The sequence below is a fragment of the Prosopis cineraria genome, unplaced genomic scaffold (assembly GCF_029017545.1).
Source record: "Prosopis cineraria cultivar Desert tree isolate PC_DT_omini unplaced genomic scaffold, ASM2901754v1 PC13, whole genome shotgun sequence".
Classification (NCBI taxonomy): Eukaryota; Viridiplantae; Streptophyta; class Magnoliopsida; order Fabales; family Fabaceae; genus Prosopis; species Prosopis cineraria.
The window spans coordinates 32,632,177-32,655,098 of NW_026555344.1; the positions used below are offsets into that span (position 1 = coordinate 32,632,177).

At 27.2% G+C, this 22,922-nt stretch overlaps 1 long non-coding RNA gene across 1 annotated transcript; it reads left to right on the top strand.

Annotated features, from left to right (window-relative positions):
- Positions 1 to 13,863: 13,863 nt before the first annotated feature.
- Positions 13,864 to 16,623, top strand: LOC129291483 (uncharacterized). The gene is made up of 2 exons (XR_008588688.1): positions 13,864 to 14,588; positions 16,445 to 16,623. It is a non-coding gene; the product is annotated as an uncharacterized LOC129291483 (long non-coding RNA).
- The last annotated feature ends 6,299 nt before the right edge of the window (positions 16,624 to 22,922 follow it).

Sequence of the window (22,922 nt, forward strand, 5' to 3'; positions counted from 1 at the left end):
CTCAGATTATGTCAGTGGTTCGATTTTAATCAAAGTCAGTGGTCCGGTCTAAATCAGGTGTGGCGCCTTGGTCTCAATCTACTCCAGCCATCCAAACCTGGACAACGTTTATGGTCCAGTCTCAATCGACAGCAACAGCTTAGTCCCAGTCGACATCGGCAGTCCGATCCCAAACAATGTCTGCAAATTAGCACAAAACGATTATAGTAGTTTGAGGGTTTTGGATTGAAATTTGAAATTCCTAAACCCAATCAACACAAAATTTAGGTCCCAATCGTTGCCTACAGTCCAGTTCTAGTTAGCGTCAGAAGTCCTGTCCCAAGTGGCTTTAGCAATCTAGTCTCAGTTAGCACTAGCTGTCCAATCTTGGTCAAAGTCGAGTGTCGAATCTCGGTAGGCGCTAGCAATTCAGTCGTAATCAGTGTTGAAGATCCGATCCTCATCATCGCCAGCAATGTGGTCCCAGTGGGAGTCAATCGAAGGTAGTGATGTTGAAATTGACGAGTGAATGTAAAGGAAGAGAGAGGCTTCCATGGAAATTTGATATAATAGAAGTTTAGAAACTATTTGAAATTACAAAGAGATCAAGGTGGGATTCACATTTGGGTTAAATCTAAATCCACATATTTTTCATTACTCAAACGATGAATTCGTCTTAATTCAAATTGAAATCCACATCTCTCCAAATATAGCATTAGGGTAAAGGTGCATTTTTGCCCCTAAAGTATTCTCTGAAGAGTGCCCAATATCCTAAACTATTGGTTGGAGCAATTATGCCCTTAAAATAATTAAAACGGAGTATTTTTGCCCTTCTCGTCAAATTCCCAATGTTGATCATTTGAAATATTAACTGAGACTCTAACATTGACTATTATGGAATTTAATGGAAATGGTAAAAATATTCCATTTTAATTACTTTAAGAACAAAATTGCTCCAACCAATAATTTAGAGTGTTGAGTACTTCCTAGGGAATGCTTCAAAGGCCTTTAACCTTAAATTTATCATCACATATTTATTATTGGTCAATTAAATTTATTATCACATTTTTTATTTAATTATTTTTTATTGTATTTAATTCTTCTTTTTTATTTATGTTTAGGTATCAAATTTCTGTCAAGTGTTATAGAATAATATGACAGATAAACCTCTTCAAATTTTATAGAAGACAATTGATTAACTGACTGGTCGTTATAAAAAAAGAAAACACTTGATTGGTGAATTAAAATTTATTGTGACAGTTTTATTTTATTTTTCTTTTATATTTCTATTTATATTATGTTTAGATTCTTCTTTTATATTTAGATTAAATAGATTTTTATTTATATTCTTTAAACCTCTGAGAAACTTGATTGGCAAACTAATATTCTTTCTTCATATTTCTATTTATATTTAGATTAGATTTACATTAAATATACTTATATTTATAAATTTTTCAAAACCTCTTTAAATTAAATAGATTAGATTTAAATGAACAAGAGCTTGCTTAAGGATACTTTCTAGTAAGGTGTGAGAATAAGGGCCGGGCTTAAAAGGTCAAGTTTGGGGGCTCTATTTAGATAAGGACTCAGACTTGAAAACTTAGTGGTTTTGTGGGAAATCAAGCTTCTAGGCTTAGCCTTGATATTGACAATCTTTCAAGCATTGTGTTGCCAAAATAATTGATATTGGTTCTTTTGCCATTTATTTTAACATGATATTGACATTTTTTTTTATTAATTTCTTAAAAATGATTACTCTGTAAGATCTATTTCTTAGTTTTGATTAATGTTGTACTCCATAATATGCAAGTTTTTATATTTATTAGATTTGATAAAGTTAATTTGAATTGAAAATTTCTATCTTAATTTTAAAACTTGACTAAGATTCTATATCTGTATTTGTATTTATTTTTTAAAAAATAAAATAGGCTTATGAGCCCGGTCCTAAACCCTTCAAATAAGGACTGAACTTCAAAAATCAATCATTTTTTAAGAAATTGGGCTCAAGGGCCAAATCCCTTAAGAGCTGGGTCCATAAAGATTGAGCCCTTCCCTGAAGTGTCAGGCCTACTTATCTTCCCACCTCTACTTTTTGGCCTTGTGATTTTGTTTAAATAGGTTCCTTTCTTTTCATGTTTTCATCGCCCATTCTCTTATACTTTAATTAAATTTCTTACGTTCTAAAACTTTCATTACTTACTTTATTTTCTCCGCAAGTAAATACAACCTTTGCCTATTTTTATAATTTTTAAAAATTATTGTTAATTTTAATTTTAAATTGTACAATGTCATTGTTAATTCATGCAAATTCTATGTATATTTTAATCATGTAATTTAATTTTTATTTAATTGAGACTTCTCCTTTTCAATAATTATTTTAAATATTTTAATTTAATATTTTAATTCAGTTGTGTGTATTACATATTCTAAAGGCCTGTTTGATTTTTATTCTTATTTTTACTTTAAAAAATTATTTTGTATAATATAGTTTTTAGAATCGACACTACATTTGATTATTGGTTAGAGTGCCATGTTGTTACTGTAGGTGAGCCCCAAAATTGTTCTACTTCAGCAAATAACAGAGAAGATAACTGGTCTCTGATAGAAGTGTGATTTTACTCCTAAAAAAATTATTTAGAGAGAGAATTAGTCTTTAATCCTAACTATATATACGTAGCTGTGACCTGTTTTGTCTTCTACTTTTGTCATGTAGTCATAGAATATCAGACTTTTGTTATACATGCATGTTTAGAATACTTTTGCACTTTTGTTTAATTTTCGATTGTATTTTGTTTAGAATGCTTATGCAGAACCGCGTTCCTCCAGTACAAAAATCAAGCATGCAGTAATTATCTGTTGATTAATTCATTTAGGTGTGTTCAACATTTCAAGTCTTCATCCGAAAGCCTTCGTTTTTGTGTTACAGGGAGAATGACAATTAAGTTTTAGAATATATATTAAATTAATGACAATTAGGTTCTTTCACAAATTTTTTTTACAAAATGTTAAGTATCAATTCAAACAGTTATAAATAAAAATTTATGTTACAATTTAAGAGTTATATTTGATGTCTAATACTTATTTATAATTGAAATTCCTAAATTTGTAATTATTTGGATTGATATTTTCAACTAAATTTTCAAAAAAAAAATTGTTAGGAACTTAACTATCATTAATTCAATGTTATGCCCCTATTAAAAATATATCACATCAATCAAGTAATTTATAATTACTTTATCATTAATTTATAGCTATTACTTTAGTTGTTTACAACTGTATCTTTACATATTTAATAGTTAAACTGATCATGTGCTATATGTTAAACTAGTAAAGTACTAGTGCGATGCACATATTTTATACTATATTTTTTATAAATAGGTTCGAAAGAATAACTTGTAGAAGATATTTTATCCATATATATCATCATTTATGCAGTGGAGCTGTATAATTAGATTAATATTATATATACATATTCAAGTAAAGCAAATGGTAAAAATTAAATGCATATTGTGTAAATGGATATGATGGGAGGTAAATTAACAAATTTTCATAATTATTTAAATCAAAATATCAAATACATCCTTATAAACGACATTAAAAGTTATATCTCTATAGTGACTATCCTCATCAAGAACTAATATTTTTAAAATCTCCATGCTCTAAAACAATATATAATTGGTCATTAGTGAAAACAGGATGAGTTATGTATAAACCAATATGACATGGAATCAAATCCTAGCTCTTATTAATGGGAACTACAAAGACTAACATAATGAGAAACTGCTTCCTTCTCATAATAAATGACAATCTTAAATTAGATAAATACATAGCAATACCTGTTATACATACTTTCATCCTTGTAGTTGATCCAGACATTTGTTAGGCTTCAATAACATGTTTTTTAGCTCATGTAATTATAAGACGTGTACCATTACACAACTCATAAACTTCTCAATGTTTCGGTTCACATTAAAATTGGGGCACCCACTTTAAGGCTTATTCATAATTCAGGAGGTTTGACATTGTAATTTAATTTATAAAATGTGTAGAATGCAAGTCATTAAGTAAATTCATGTCTCCAACATGTTTAATAACACTATCAAAGCTCATGTATACAACTTTCTCTTAGGAAGTAAGGATAATATGTACTTTTTTACTTCTTCAGTCACAACCTATATAAGAGCTAATACAGCTCTATCTTTAAAATATGAAGAATTATATATATTGGTAAGGAAAATCGGGAAAGTTGAATTAACAATAAACTTTGTGATTATCTTAACCATCCTGTAACAAGTAGTCTAGGATACTAATATCCATAAATCCTTCATTAGCTCCAGCAGCTGTTTTATTACTAATTGAGATAATCCAATCAGTAAAATTTTAAAGATCACTAATAGATACTCCATTATTTGTTCATAAAAGTCTTATGTCTATTGTTAGTGTCAAAACTTGACAATTGTCCCAAAACAAAAAGTTAATGATTACAAAAATAATGTCTTCTCTTAACCCACCTAGAATAACAAGAAGGCCAAATTTACCTTAGGTCTCCACCAAACATAGCAACTTTTCCTTCAACAGAAAGAACACTAGCTAATAGGCTACTTAATTTTAGAATATCCTTTAAACATCTGTCAAGAACTTCAAGACAAAACTTGTGTGCCATTAGAGCCTCATCTCATATGATTAATGATATGTGAACAAATAATTCAGCCAAGTTGCTCCTATGTTTCATGCTACATATAGTGTTTTCAGTCGTAGAAAGAGGAAACAAAATTTGAGTGAGTTGTATGTCCTCCTGGTAGGCTATCTCGCTTAATGCTATATTGAGATCTATTTTACCTCTAGATCTTAATGAAGTAGAAAGTGTTCTCCAAACATACATATTTCTAACACCACCATATCCATACATGAAAAAAAAACATCATCAAATTCAGTTGCATCATTATAAATCTTCTTTTTTCTCAAAAGTTAGGCTTTAAAGCAATCTTATCAATTCATCATATAATACAGCCCTATTATAATTTAGCTTATTTCTTATTAATTTGTTTCCACTTGCATCTAAACTTGACATGCCAAGTAAAAGTAAGAACTTGTAAACTCTAGGACTTTTCCCATTAGATTGTAGTATTTTCTCGATTTTAATTAGAGTTGGTAATATAAGTCAAGCCCGTGGGTTGAACCTTGCCAAAGAGTGGCAGGTTGGGTTGCATAATCTAGAGCTCAATTAGATGTTGGCTCACACCATTTAGCCCAAGCTTGCCAACCTGCGAGCTAACCCGCTTATAATTTTTTATTTTACAAATTTTTTATTGTTTAATTATTCAATCCTTCCTCTTCCAATCTTTATCATTTTGTTCCAACACCTAATTAAATTAATCTTCCTTATTTGATTAGTATAATATATAGCTAGAATAAAATGGTAGCCAATACCAGTTATTTTTAATTAGAGTAAAATACAATCTTCTCCCTCCATTTTCCTAAAATTACACAAATCTCTCTTTTAATTTTAAAACCTACACTTTAGTCCAATTTTTAGCCCCATTAGGAATATTCAATTAAATATTTTAAAATACTTTAATTTTTTAATTTTAATTATATTTAAAAACTTAACAGTATTAATTTGCCCTTATAATGTATTCATATATTCTCTCCCCTCCTCAAATTAAGGAACTTTAAATAATTAAATGTGAAGATTTTAAAATAAGTAATTTAGAAATTTTGTGATCAAACTAATAAAATTTAAAGAAAAGAAAGCATAAATTATATTGACTAATTTATTCTCATTATGCATTACTTCCCTATTTCATTAAGCTTTTTGCATATACATGTTTAAAATATTATTTTAGATAACTTGTGTGTTTATATTTAAAAATAATTAAATAAATAATTTTTCAAAACTAAAAAGTTTAAAATATAACTAAAATGTTTAAAAAATATGTGCATTAAACTTTTTTTTAGATATATTGAATGATTGCTACATAACATCTACATTTAAATAGACTATTTTGATCCAATATATGACTTAACAGTTAATTAATAATTGGGTGAATGGGAATGAAAATTTTAAAATAGAAAGGAGGTTTTTGTTATAAAATTATTAATTCTATGAAAGGTTCCTATATGTTTAAAAAATAAAAAGCATGTATATTTAATGAAAGTAAATTAAAAGAGAAGTTAATGTATTCTAGTTTTTTAATTATTACAATATATACATGGATGAAAATTCAAATTAAAATTGACAATCTTTTCTAATCATCATATATTGAAATTTTAATTTGTCCAGCTTAAAATTTCAAATTTATACTTAAAGACTTTTTTTAATTAAGAGCTTAAAGTCTTTTTATTATTAACTACATTATATTGGCAATCCAAAATAGTTGAATATATTGACCGATATTATTAACTTATCCTACTCAAATTATAGCATCCCAAAATTTTAAATACTCCTCAAAGTTATGATTAATTTGGGAGAATTATTTTACCAAATATATGTTTTAGAGATAATTTTTTGTACATTCAATTGATCGATGTGTTTTGCACTTTTAACTTATTTTGATAACATATTTGAATATTAAATCTCAATATTTACTAATTAAATAAAATTAGTCGTTATGTAAAAATATCATTAAATTAATTAATACTATTTTTAATAAGCAAATATAAATAACATTATTTAATTAGAAAATATTAGTATTTTTAGATTTCAAAACTTTACACAAGAAACAATCAATATCTTAACCTTATGTGAATATTGAATTTTATGAAAGTTCATCAAATTCTCATATTTCACAATAATTTAAGTTTTAAAGATTTAAATATAGATGAAGATGGATAAGAAATTATATTTTTAGAAGATATACTGTAACCATCATCTTTTTATTTTGTATACATAAATACTTAAAAATTAAGTTCAAATATATTCACAAATTAACAATTAAACTTGAGTTTCAAAGTACAAAATTACTAAAAGAATACCAACATAAAATTTTACATATATATAAATCAGTCATGCAAAGAAGACTTGAAAATTTTACAAAATTAATTAAAGGGTTAAATGATAAATTTGGCTTTGAATTATAGGTCCAAAAGCATTTGATGCTCTAAATTTATTTTTTGTGCAATGTCCTCCTTCAATCTTTGAAAATAGTGTAATATTGTCTGTATAGTTAGTTAATAATAACTTTGATTGTTAGTTTACTAAAAAATTATTAAAAAGAATCTCAAAAATAATAGAAAAGAGACCAAGAAAATTTTCTTGGTCCTTTTGTGTATTTTTTAATCATTGTCTATGTTTTTGGATCTTTTACAATAATTTCTTGTTCAACTAACATTCAAAGTTAATTTTTATTAACGTTTAAAGTGACATTACCCTTTAATCATTAATCAAATCTGTAAGTGTGAAAAGAAAATAATAAGAAACACCACTTATTTGTAATTGGTATAATATCTAAATGGGAGGGAATTTTGATTTGAATTTGATAATTTTATCTAAATTATAGATCTTCATGACTATATTGGTTGAAGTTCTAAAATTCAAGTAGAATTTTTTGAGATCTATGAAATTATATTAAATATTGTCAATCATATTTTTTTGAACTTATATAGATCTAAAAAAAGAATACATTAATTTAGAGTGCTTGAAAAGGGACCACATGTCACAATTTGAAATATACACAAAATAACATGTGGTATTCAAATAACTACATATTAAAATAATTATTGCTTAGTCAATTTAATAACTTTCTCACAACCTCTCACTAAAATATTTATATGTGTGATCAATTTAAATAATTGAAATAACTTTTAAAATTTGAATTATATTTAGTATAAATAATTATTATGAGTAACTTTAAATTTCAAAATTTGAAATTGAATCCATCTTTTAAATTCAAGTAAATACATCTTCAAATTAAATAAGATAAAATTTGATTACATAAAATAAGATGTTAATCCATCAATGTAAATATTTAAAATCATATTTTAAAATAAATTTAGATATATAAATATATATGTTATATATATATATATATATATATTGTGACCACCCTTCTAGTTTATTTATAAATATTTAAAAATTTAGTCGAAAATTATTTACAAACTAACAACAAAATCTAGCTTTCTAAGTACAAAATCATGTAAGAGATGCACATAAAGTTATTAATATAAGTTAGCTCGACTCTTATAAGCTTGACCTTTAAAAACTCAAGCATATAAATTAAATTTTCTTGACTTTTTTTCCAAGTCTAACTTTTATTAATAGGATTTAGGGCTAAGCTTGAAGCTCATATAATTTTTTTTATTTTTTTAAATTAAAATTTTTTTAATTATACTAATATATATATTACAAAATACAAATATTTAAAAGAAAATAATAAACTTTGAAGCATAATTAAAATAATACAAACCCTAGAATATAATATAAGCTATATAAGTCCTAACTTTCTATCATCCAAAATGTAAATATAATATTAAAATACTTTGATAGAAATATATTTATAACTAAAACTGTTAATATGATTTGAAATTAATTAGTTGTAATTTAACATATATTCAAAATTTAACTAAAATATTTTTTTATTTTGATATGAATCATAGAATTACATCCAAAAACTGTTATTGGTGACTTTACAAAATTCATATAATATTGCCTACATAAAATAAAAATATATAAACAAAAAATAAATTTATATATATAATAAAAATAAATAAATTCAATTATTAAAATATACCTTAATAAAATAATTTATTTTCAAAAAATTTAATTTTAAAACAAAATTCTTGTCTAAAAATAAAATAAAACAAGTTAAATTGAAAATACTTTTGAAAAGCATGGTTAAAAAATAATTAAATTTAATAATACTATATTGTAATATCTAATACAACAAATATAAATAATACAAATAAAACATTTAAATTTTTAAAAAAATCTTAATTGATTAGAATTAATATTAATATTTAAATTTATTATGATTATATAATATATTTATGTATTTTATAAAAAATGAAAATTTATATAATTTTTGTATCCATTTAAATTGATTAAAATAAATAAATTTATATATTTTATTATTTTATTTTTCAAACCGCACCAGTCAAAATATAACTAAAATTCAATTTTATTATTGTATGAAGATAAAAAATAATTTAATTAATCCATATTAAATTTTTCAATTTGAAATTCAAATAGATAAATATAGTTAAAATAAAATTTAAAAATAAATAAAAATGATATGTTATCCCAAACCTAATTTCACACCTCAAATCTATCAAATAAATTAGTTCAAAAGGATAAATAATTTTTTCAAACTTATTTATTTTATTTGAGAAGCGAGTCACATATATCAAATATACAATTTATTATTTTCAAAAACTTGACATATTAAACAAAATTGTCATTACTTTACTTTCTAATTATCTTAAACTAATTCCATATATTATATAAGATAGTCGAGAACTTGTTATATAAAATAAGATTATTATATATGTACACAATCTTTATATATTAAATAATATTAGATAGTCCACAATTATAGTTTTTGAATTGATAATAAAGAATTAAGATAGGGTATTATTTTAAACGTGTTAAATAGAGTTTTAAAAGAATAAATTTAAATACATACCAACTAAGTAATTATCATTTGTTGCCTCTCTGTCTGTAAGTTCTGGAATGTTAACAAAATTAAACTCAAAATGATGGATGGATGGAATCCATCTCAGAATGCAATTTCATATAAAAAACATGAAGCTAATCCTATAAGAATAATCTGTTGTCCAATATGATTAGGAGCATTGGGAGATATGCAATATATCTTCAGAACATCTCACAAAAGGCTTCCAAATGATTACAGAGATTCGACCATCCTATAGTAATGTTGTCCCTACATATAGGATAAGTATTATATATTGGATGTAATTGATGGGATCCAAATTATAAAAAACAAATACAAAAAACATAAACACTTACTCAAACATCTTGGAAGACCAATTCAACGTCTGTTGGATTCTTCAAATATATTTCTACCTAACAATCTCTAAACATGAATCACCCTAACCACAAATGCATCAATCCTTTTTTGTTGTATTAATGATGTGAATTGCATGCATTTTAGATATAAAAGCCATTGATAGTATGAATAATAGTCGAGAGGAAAATAAATCAAATGTGATTAGAGAAGTGAGATGGACGTGAAGGTGTGAAATGTGCTATTGACTTAATATAGTAATTTATAATTGAATAAAGCTGAATTGGGAGAGAAAATTAAGGGGTAATTTTTAAAAATCAAGATGATAGATATTAAATATTTATTTTTGTGGGTATAGATATTTAAAGTATTTGAATGTATTTGAATTTTAATAAACTTTATGAGGGCCTTTTCAACATATTAGTATTATCCAAAATTTAACATCTCAATATTCTCCATAAATAACAAATGATAGTTCTAAATACTTTATTGTTAAATAAATTAATATCTACATTATGAAATTTATAATATGTGAAATTTAATATCATGAGATTCAAATTATTAAATAGATTAATATCTATACTTTATCATATTTATAATCATGAGGATAGTCTAAAAATTCAAACACATATTCCTTTTTCTAAATATCTAAATAGATAAATATTAGTTTAAATTTGAATACCAATATATCGCGCGCGCGCGCGCACACACACACACACACACTCAATTATATGAACCTAGATTTTCGACATATCTTTAGAGTGGATGAAAACTTTAAATAAATAGATATTAATTTGAATTCAAATATGATGATATTTGAATTTCAAATAGGTAAAAAATAATTTTTATATATATCTAAAAATTAGTAAGTCATCCCACACCTAACTCCAAATCTGAATAACATATTATATATATATATATATATAATAAAAAATAATAATTAGCCTGAACCTAACCCCAAATCTAACACCAGAGCACAGAATCGCAGGAAAGACATCCTGAAGCGTAAATTACAGCAAATCTAAAAATGAACACGTGGCATTCTCTCGTAGCCTTTAACTTTACTTATATATATATAATGATATTATTGGAAGAAGATATAGATGTCCAAAAGGACTAATTAATTTAAGTTAGGTCTTAAGTATTAAATTTTAGAAATTTACAACTCAATCTCTCAATTTTGTAACTCTATTATGATTAATTTGTAACTTGTATTTCAAATTTTAATAGGAAAAATAAATATCATGTCTAGTTATTACATTGAAAGTTTTAACAGATCCATCAATCTCTCTTTAAATATCAGTTCCATATATTAATAATCATATATTTAAAATATCTTATCATAAATTATAATTTTGCTGAAATTTTTGAGTTAATACAGACTTAGTTCGTTTGACACTTTAGAACCGGCCATAACGAAATCGTTCAATAATTGGTATAATACAGATTGAAAGCCGAACTATTCCCCTTGAAAAACCAGACCAAATTAAAAGAATTAAATTAAAAATAAAACTAACCAAAAATTAAATTAAAATGCTAAAAATCTTGGGCCATGAGCTGCAATGTTCACGGAAGAAAAGTTTGGCCTCTTAAAATACCATACGTGCTCCACCCCTTTTTTTTCTGGAGTTATGCGCGCCTGCATTCTCTTTTGATCTATCAAATATTATGTGGGACTCTCCAACAAATATTATGTACACACAAGCAGGGGCGGAACTAGCCTTGGAAGTAGAGGGGGGTCAATTTTTTCCCCAAAAAAAATTATACTTACATACATACATACATATATATATATATATATTGTTAATTTAATTTTATTATATTCTTTATACTTAATTTCTTAAAAATAATTTATAACTTTTAAAATATTATTCAATGCTATAGGTCCCTACACTTTTCTTTTGATATTATAGGTCTCTACACTTTTATTTTTTTATATTTTAGGTTCCTTTAAAGTCCTCACACTTTGTTCATAAAGGGATCTAAAACACTGAAAAATAAAAATGTATGGACCTAAAACACTGAAAAAAGTGTAAGAACCTATAGCAAAATGCAGGGATCCAAAGTAATGTTTTTCTAAAATTTAATGGCATGACTTATAAAGAAGACAAGAAATCATTCTTTCTGTCCTATAAATAAAATAAGAGATAGTATTACATAGTGTTATATATATATATATATATATATATATTGTATCTAGATATATTAAGCTTTTTTTATCTTTTCTGGAGGAGGGAGGGGGTTCATGTTTTTGATAGGGCTAAATATTTTAAGACCCATATAAATATATGGGAAAAAGAAGGCCCCTGATACACCTAGTTCTGTCACTGCACACAAGGTAATGTATTCTTCCTTTTTTTTTTTTCTTTTTTTCTTCTGATTTTGGTTAAGATTCCCCCCCCTTATATCTTGAAGTTTTTAAAATTTAAACACATCTTTTTAATCATTGTAATTTTTGTTATTTATCTATTTTTTTTTGTCTAAACTTGATCATTTTAATTTAGCTTAAACATACCTTCAAAAAGTGTCTAACATTTTATCATTCTATCAACATCTTTCTTGATTTTTAAATGAAAAGCTTTATTCATAATTAATATTAATTATGTATTTATTAACAATAAATTATACTATCAAGCATTTATAATATTTTTTTTAAAAAATACATAAAACGCTGGTTTTTAGTTGATTGTGTGAGGAAAGTAGTTTCTTTTCTTTGTTTTACTTTTTCTTTCTCAGTCTAGGTAGATCAGTTTCAAGTTGTAATTGCTAATTAATGATGTGTATGGCTGAATTTCATGCATCTCCTCTTGTTCATGTTTGAAAACATATTAACTCCCAATGCATATTTATAAAATGGCATGTTTCTTTATTTAAAGAGATGTTTCATTATTATATACTTTGAAGATGAGCATGATATCTATTGTCTTCAACTCATGCTTGACAACATATATATTTGTTTAATTAATATCCCTAATCCACCATTAAATCCAACAATATCATCGTATCACTTTAACACTTGGAGTCACATAATTAATTTGACAACTTGGATATTGATAATTTAGCGAGTAAAAAATAATTTGAGATTACTTACCGTTTGAGTTTGTAATTAATTTTCTCCGTTTAGCTATACTTTTAACATTTTAATATTTTTTATTCTCTAAAAGAAAGCAAATAAAACTAAATTTAACAATATAGTTTTTAAAAGATACATATTAATATGTGCGTTCACAAATAAAAAAATATATTTTTATTCACGTACGCGCACACAAATAAAACTGAGGTGTCAACATTTATTGCAAAGCTAAAACTGAGTTTATTTTCATGCAGAGAAAGAGGATCCAGCAACAATAGATTAGAATTATTTTGAGTTTCAAATGTCTAAAACTGCATCTTTATTTTACCGACAATATTTCTTCTATCAATGCTTTTTTTTTTTTATAATTGTCAATAAAATATTGTTAAAAGAAACCATTATCAGCTGCTAATGAATATGGATAATAAATTTTTTTGAGAGTGATGATCAAGGTTTTAAAAATCAAATAGGACCAAGCATTTCAACCAATTGAACCATAATTTGACTCTCAGTCCAGTTCAATTGACACTTTAAAACCAGCCATGAAGAAGTGGTCAATAGTTGGTAACATTGGTTAACAACCAGACCAGTTTCCTTGAAAAACCAAATCAAATTAAACAAAAACTTGGACTAAAATATAAAACTAGCTGAAAATTAAATTAAATTACTAAAAATTTCTGGGCCATGATCTGCAATTTTTACAAAAGCAAAGCTCAGCTTATTACAATGCCATTTTTAGCGTGCTCCACTGTAATGACCCAAAAATTTCAATATACATATATATATATATTCTCTCAATTTATATTTTATTTAAATTAATTTTATGACAAATGAAAAGTGATGATTTAATGAAACTTATGCTAATAGTTTATTTGAAGGTTAAGAGGTTGAATTCTTTTGATCAATAGGTTAAATTTTATTAGTTTAAAATTTTGGAAAAAAATTACAAGAAGTGCCCATTTCTCTTATGTTATTAAAAGAAAAAGCTGTGCCCTGTCTTGTAATTTTTACAATTTTCTAATAGTCAGACTTTTATTCCCCTCCCCTCTCGGTCAGACGCACAGAAGGATGAAAAAAAAGTTTCGAGATCCTTCGACTCAAGCTACACCGGTGCCAGCTCCCTCTGTTCCTCTTCGATTTTTCCGGCGAGTTCTCGTCGTTTTGCCTCCAGTCAAGTCTTCCCCATTTTCTTTCCTCTTCTTTTCTTCTCTTTTTCGGCGGTGCACACGCGTTCTGGACCAGAGGAAGAGAGTTGGAAATTTTTTTTCTTGATTCCAGTAGCTTCGAACTTCAGATCCGAAATATCCTTCCTATCATCTTCCTCTCCGTGGTCTTATCCTTTAGCTAGTGATAATAGCGTGCTTGTCGTCGCCTAGTCATCTTCCTCGTTCGATGATCTGCCTCCTTCACTCGCGGCTGCGTCATTGCTGGTGGGTGGGAGCTGATTCATGGAAGCCGAAAAAACTGGACGGAGCTGCTACTGATGCTTCTTTTTATTCTTGGTTTGATTTTGCTGGCTCTGTTCTTCTTTTTCACATGATGCATCAGATTTTCCCTCCCCTGTTCAGCTTAAGGTGCGATTTCTTCTCCCTTTCACTGTCTTTGTTTGGAAATTTCTGGTACAAGAACTTCAAGTTTTCTCCATATTTATTTTCGTGCGAGCGGGTGTGTGAGTTGATGAATTGAGTTGCAAAAATTTTCTCCTCTGCTGCTGCTGCTGAACGTGACTGGTTGTATATATGTGTGTGAAGGAAAAGCTTGATTAAAGATGAACTTTGTGGTCGTATAAGAGTAGGAGATGATGGAGTGGGTTTGAATTTTAATTGAAATTCATTGTAACATTGCTATCCAAAATTTTAAGGAAGTGATATTGAGGAAGAAGAGATTAATATGAGCTTAAATATTGATATTCATAAATTGTTTGATTAAATGCCTGTTTGTAGAGTTTTTGCTTGACTGTGTATTTTCTCAAGTTCTAATGATTGAGACAAAAAGGATGATTGATTTAAATGTTATTTAGTAGAGTTTTAATTTGAGCATTACAAAGGAGTTTATTTAAGAAGTTATTGAGGTCTTATTTGAGTTTTGAATTGTTGAGTTATAAAATTGAAAGGTTATAAAGTACATTATCATTTTGGAAGTTATATTTGAATGTTTGGAAATGGTTGGGTAGTAGAATTAAAGGTTTTGTGTTTTATTGAATGGTTTGGAATGTTGTACATTAAATGTTTGGTAAAAAGCTTGAAAAAAAAAATTTATGAATGAATTGTGTTCTTAAAAATTCAAAATTTTTATTTTTAATTTTAGTTGAGTAGGTTCTCTCAAAATGGGGTCTTGTTAGTTTTTTTTTTTAAAAAATAAAGTCTGTTAAAATATTATTATATATTACAAGATGTTTGGAAGGAGGGAAGCTCAAATAGAGTCATAAGAAATGAGATTGGAGCCTTGAGGATGCTACAGGTAAGTGAATAGCGTCCCAACTGATTTTTTTTTCAATCAAAATTTCCTTTACTAAAATACTATGTTTTTTTTTTGAAAATCATTTTAATAGCATTAATGCGGTTATTGGATATTTGTTGATTAACATTTCTTTATTTTGAGAAATTAGCTTTACAAAATTTGAAATGTTATTTGATCAATCAAGTCAAGTTTGAACTTTGATTATGAGATTTTTATTTTATCAAATATTGGATTGATACAGAGAATGATTCATGCGAGTTCGACGTTGAAAATTTTTCTTTGTTCAATAAATGCAAGCATGAGCATCAGATATAAAATTTGATTCTGGAAAGTTTTAATGTTTAAAAGTATTCATGCGAGTTTAATTTTAAGAATGAGAACTGTATATTGAAAGTGATGATTTTCTCGCATGCTCGAAAATGGTTTTAAAAAGGGACTTTATATAGAACACTGGTTGCTAACGGCAGTTCCGTTAGCCCTTGGCGCGCCATGGTACACCTAACTAGCAGGGTGTGTATAGGAGGTGCTAGCCCCGTGCGATGGCCAACGCACGTGGAACGGAGGGATGGTTATTCGTGAGCATCGTACTCACGTTTGTTTCGTAGCTTCGGCTGCGTTTGATTACATACCCTCGTGGACTGTGTGTCCACGTTTGTTAATTGTTCTGATAAGTCCCTATTATATGAATTTGATTATTTGGTAACTTTACATCCCATTGATTTTAAATAGTAAATTATTTATAATTATTGATTTTGTTATTTGCTTCCTTGCAATCAAATGATAATATTATTTATTATGAGATTTTAATGGTTTGAGATTTTATTTAAAATTTTATAGAATCCTTTTATTTTGAAATTTATTAAATTCTATAAAGATTGTTGTCTCTTTAACTTACATAATTATTTAATTTTTTTTGTTCAATGATTTATTATTGGGACGTTATTCACTGAAAAAATATTTTTGGTCTCAGATAACGTAGCGGACTGTGTACCTCCATTAGATCCTTAAAGACATTTTGCTTCTGGACTGAAGTTGAGACACCATTTTGGTTAATTTCTATTTTGATGTAAATTTATAATTCATATATTGTATTTTTACAAATAATGTTTTAGGTGCTCCACATAGATTATAGTTAGAGTCCTGATTCTATATTGTGCTATTTGATTGTTGTGGAGGAGAGGAGTTCTCTTTTGCTGAGTTGATGTCATAAATTGTGATGAAATATTTTTTTTAGGTTCTATGTTTTCGGGAAGGTTCTCTTAAAAATTTTTACAAAAAGTTTAAGAATATTTTATAAAAAAATTGTTACAATATTTTCTATCCTATTTTAAATGAATTAAAATATTATATTAAAATTTTCTTAATCAAGACTTAAGGGATATATGTTTATGTATATATCCTGTGCCTGTCACGTCTAATTTTTAGGGCGTGACATCCACCCCTTCTTTTTATAGCATGCGCGCCAGCATTCTCTTTTGATACAAGTAACGTGGGACTCTAACAAATATTATTATTATGCACACTCAACGTAATGCATTCTTCGTTTTTTTTTCTTTTTTTCTTCTGATTTTGTTTTTTTTTTTGCTTATATCTTGAAGTTTTTTAAAATTTAAACACCATCCTTTTAACCATTGTGCTTTTTATTATTTATCTATATTTTTTTGTTTAAACTTGATCCTCTTAATTTAGTTTTAAACATGCCTTCAAAATAGTGTCTAACATTTTATCATTTTATCAACATTTTTCTTGATTTTTAAATTGAAAGCATTATTAATATTAATTATGTATTCATCAAAAATAAATTCTACTACCAAGCATTTATAATATTTTTAAAAAAATACATATTTACTTGTATTTCTTATTTAATTATGATACAAAAGTTTAAAATATATTAATTTAATGTTAATTGGTTCAACTATCGAACCATGAATCAGTGTCTAGTCCAGTTTAATAACCCATCTAGATTTTAAAACCATGGTGATGATCATGCCATTATATTAGTAATGTTTTGTTATAAAATTATAAGAAATATCAAGTATAAGGGAGAGAGAAAAGATATTAAACATGACCAGAAGTATGAGGGAAAATTAAATAAGGAATGAATATAATAAAATACTGTACAATTGGAGGACATATACACACACACATAAAATAAATTCTTTTAATTCTGGGGTTATATAAGGGATATAATATCATTAATTATGGTATGGAATGTTAAAATCTCATTCGATCTTAAGTGTTTTGGATATCTACAGTTCTATACTGAATTATATGACAGGTATTTAAAAACCCATCATATATGGTAATATATATATATATATATGACGGGTGTTTTAAACACCCATCATTTATTTACTAGCCATCACTTGCTTCATTATTATATGATGAATTTTTTTATAGTCGTCATATTTTTAGACATTTTATATCCAAATTTTTGTAGTAGGGATGATAATAACATTTTTAGAATTAATACTAAACAAATTAAATAAACAATGTGTATGGCACAATATTTAACAATCTGTATTGAGAATTTGGCATATAATCAAGCTTCTTTGTAGAAAAAGAGAAAGAGGAAAGAAGAAAGAAAAACGAGAAAACAAAAGAAAAGGAAAAAGAATAGGCTCACAGGCACTCACTCATGCACATATACTTGCCTGAGAATCATGGATATATAATGTTCTTTAATTAATTTTTGAATTTTAATAATTGAAGTATCATTCTCGGAATCTCCTTGTATTCCTATTAGCTACCCTCTATCGCAAGAATGGCTATTCTTCACTCTATTCTTTTCCTGAATCATTTCAACCAAACGTGGCATTAAACAATTGCTTTGATCCTCTGGTTTACTTTTTCCTTCTATTAACCCTTGAGTTATCAACATCAAGAAAATTTGGAATTCAAAATCAAGGGATAATGTAATTTTTAGTCCCTTAATTTTGTTTTAATTATTAATTTGGTCTCTTTAATTTAATTTTTATTAATTTAGTTTCTTAAGTCTACTTCAATTATCTCTTTAGTCCTTATTGTTTAAAAAATAGGTTACACAATTAAAATTTACTAACTTGGATAGCAGGATATTGATGGTTCAGCTATGTAACTTGATAAAAAAGAAGTATAATTATTTAAGTAGAAAAAATTAGATTTGGAAATTTTAAAAAATAGGAGAATAAAGCACATCGTAAGGGACTAAACTGACAAAGATCAAATTCATTGAAGGGTTAATTAGTTCTCATTTAGCTATATATATATATATGTCAAGTCATTTATATACTTTACATATCCAATAATTAAACTAATCATGTGTTATAAGTTTAATAATAATTATATACAACTACCTCATTAATAATTTACAATTATCACTTCAACCACAATTTCAACCTTTGGCAACTATAACTTCAAATATCTAATAGTTAAATTGATCATATGTTACTAACAAAATTTAACACTAATTCTTTACAATTACCTCATCGATAATTTACAAATATCTCTTCAATATTTTATAACTGTAATTTTACATATCTAATAATTATAATGATCATGTGTTACTGACTGTAAGGGCAGTATTGTCTTTGCACCGATCCTAATTCCAAATTACACTCAGCCTCAGGGAACTTGATTGTGGTTTCTACATTTTATGGGACTTAATGTCAATAAGTCTACATTACAGGACCTCTATGTAATTTTCCTTAAAATAAATGAAGGTCAATAAAAATTACAACTGCATAGCGAAGACTTGATTCATATTTATATAATATGCATATAAAGGATAAGTGTAAAGCACTTCGTCCACGAGTTTTACAAGTTGAGTTGTCTGTCATCGCTGCTATCTTCTCTTCTCTTTTATTTCCATGAACCAAACCATTAGGTTAATTAGTTATGTCTCTTTATAATTATACCAAGAAAACCAAGCTATTTTTGGATTCAATGCAGTTTGTGAATTTTTAATATTCTTCTTTTTAATTTCGTTAAGAATTTATAGTGCTCTTTTAGTTTTCTTCTCAATTATGATATTTTAGTACAGTCTGGATTTATTCTTTTTATTTAATTTCCACGGATCATGTTCTTTCTTTCTTTCATCATCTCTCTCTCTCTCTCTCTTTTTATTTCTTGTAGTTTACATATTTGATTAAGCCCATAAGATAATTAGTTTCTATGCATTAGAGATAATTTAAGAATTATTCTATCTAAATAACTACTCAAGAAATGGGCAAGAGTAATGGAAAGGATATTGCATATTATTGTAACTCAAAATCTCAAAACTTAAGTTTATGGATCGTTTTTCTTTATTATACATTACGTATTAAACTCAATTTTATTTGATATGGGCTTCTCTTATTGTTTTAATTAGCCACTTATATATGGACATCCTAACAATCTCCAAGTGTGAGTTCACAAGCTCCTTATGAGTTTTATATTTATATTGATTTGGAAATTTGTGTTATCTTTTTGTTTTTTTCCTGGTGAGTATGTAATCTTTTATGAAAATAATTATGTTGATTTATTTCGGGTAACAACAGTCATATTAAGAAACAAGTTAATAACATCGACTTAGAAGAATTGTTGCTTACTAACAATGTTTTTCAAAGGAAAATTGAAGAAAGGACTAAATGCTTATCCTTAACGAGTTTACTATTTTTTTTCTTTTGGGAGGGGGATTTATGGATGAAAGGGGTGTTGCCTTATTAATAAATTGGAGAAGGTTAATTATAATCAATAGTTTGAATTAAGTCTAACGAGCTCGCCTAAATAAGCTCGAAAAATTTTAGGGCCAAGCTTGGGAATATAGAAAATATTTTTTAGCCTGAACCCAAATAAGCTTAGCCAAGATAATCAAATTCTTTTTTATTATTAATAAAATAAAATTAAAATTAGATAAAAATTGAAGATTAATTTTTTAAGATAAAAATTAAAATTGACTAGAAAGGATAAAATAAAATAATATTTAACAATTTAAGTATTATAAAACAAGCTTGAAAGCTTGAGGTACTAGGCCAAAGTTGGCTATATAGCCATTTTTATGAAGTTAATAATTACCCATACACTATTGTTGACTTAAGGATGTTAGAAGCTGTTAGAGAAAAAGTTTATAAATACTTTTATACTTTATGTTTGCTTTCTTTTTTGTAGTGGTCAATGTTAAGTGACGTCCTGAAATTTTAACATGATGGGGTTTGTTGTATTCATTAAAACAATTTCATGTTTCCCTACACTTATTCCTACACCTTTATTCATTTAAGGATAATTGGTACTTCTAGAAAAAAGTTAATAAGTATTTTTGCCCTTTAATCCTATTTTTATTATAATTAATCAATAATAAATATAGGTTATTTATTTGAAGGATACGATTTTGTGGAAATGTCTCTTTCATAAAATTATGATTTTAACCTTTTCTATTTTCTTTTTAGAACCAAGTTGTCACAAGATTCATATATAGGTAAGGAATTTTTTTTCCCAAAATGCCCTTATGAATTGTTTCATAAGGTTAAAGAAGAATATTTTCTATAAATGCAATGGATAATGGGTAATTGCTCCTTATATTTAGGAAAAAAAAAGACTTGTTTTCATTCTTTAAAAAAAGAGGTCTGAAGGGAGTGATTAGATTTTCTTATATATAAAAAAAAAGGTCTGGGATCAGAGAAAGCTCAGGTATTTAGTTTAATGTACGTATGCAAGTGACTTAGATAATTTAATTTAAGTTTACTGAAGGGAAATCTTGAAACTCATGGAATTTGTTGACCGTTACTTTCAAGACAATGAGTATACCTATGGTACGTGGATTGATTTTGCTGACAAAATTTAAAAATCAAATAATGAGTCCACCGTCATATAAAATTACTTGAAAGTGATCATAACTTGAAAGAGTTTTGTGATCACTACCTTGTGTGGATCTCAATTTTTTATGTTCAGATTCTCGACGGGCCAGTTCACCAAATAAATGCAATGCTACATATAAGTTCTACAAAATAATATTCTTAATTACAGAAGTTAAAATATAATCCCTTACATTTATTCATTTGTTGAGGTTGCTTTCTGCTATGTTGCTGATTTGTTCATGACCGGTATATTTCCGAGTTCAAAACTCGGTGAAAACTTTGATTTTAGAGATTTTCAGCAAGGCCACCTACGTAAGCCACAAAATGGTACAGTACAAGTGCATCACTTGTGTGATATGCTAAGGACGTTTTACTCACCAAGTGATACGCCACCAATAAGAGAACGTAGTGGAGGAAAGAAGCTCATATATAGTGCAACCAAACTATATGAAGTAGGAATTGTATTTCAAGCCAATGAAGACAAAAGCGTAGTTGAGGTGCAATATTTAAAGAGAGTGTTCAAAATACCAGTGATTAGGGTCTTCGATTCAACTGAGACAGTGATAAGAAATATGGTTGCATTTGAGCAATGTCATCTTCCTCGTGAATGCTACATGACTAATTAGGCATGCTTCTTGAATAATCTCATTGACACTGGAAAAGATGTTGAAATGCTTGTTGAAAAGGGAATCATACATAACTTCATGGGTGATAGTAAAGCAGTGGCTTCCATGGTCAACAATCTGGACAAGGAGTTGATTGAAGTAACTATCAGCAGATATTATATCTCTCTATATGAGAACTTGAACAAGTTTTATGAAAAACCTTATCACAAGTACATGGCAATCTTCAGGCATGGAAGATAGCATCTTTCTTTGGTGCAATTCTGCTCCTTTCCCTCGCTTTCATCCGGACAGTATTCTCTGCACTTAAAAAGTAATTCTCAAGTCCTAAATAAATTTGGGGACTACTTTCTTTTTTTTATATATATAACACCAGTTTTAGTTGATTGTGTGAGGAAAGTAATTTCTTTTCTTTTTTTACTTTTTCTTTCTCAGTTTGGGTAGATCAGTTTCAAGTTGTAATTCTTAATTAATGGTGTGTATTGTTGAATTTCATGTATCCCCTCTTGTTCTTGTTTGAAAACATGTTAATTAACTCCCAATGCATATTTATAAAATGGCATGTTTCTTCATTTAAAGAGATGTTTCTTCATTATATACTTTGAAGACAAGCATGATATCTATCGTCTTCAACTCATGCAAGACAACATATATTTAACATATTTGTTTAGTTAGTATCCCATTATTAGGTTGTCTAAGTGTGAGTGGATATAAGATAATGTGGAAAGTCCCACATTAGATAAAGTTGGGCTTAATAACTAATATATAATAAAGAGGAAGGACCCATAAACTTGAGCATTGAGGTTTTGAGTTAAGATGTAGCATCCTTTTGTTGTTCTTGCTCGTCTCTCCTCTCCCCCCATTTCTAGATGGTCGCTCCCCATTTCTAATAAGTGGTATTAGAGTTAGGTTTTACCCAAGACTTGTGAGCCTGTTATTGCTCACACGTTTGAAGCCCAAAAAGTGCCTTGTTTCAATAATGACCTGTGTGCACTCCTAAAAAAATAGGCTG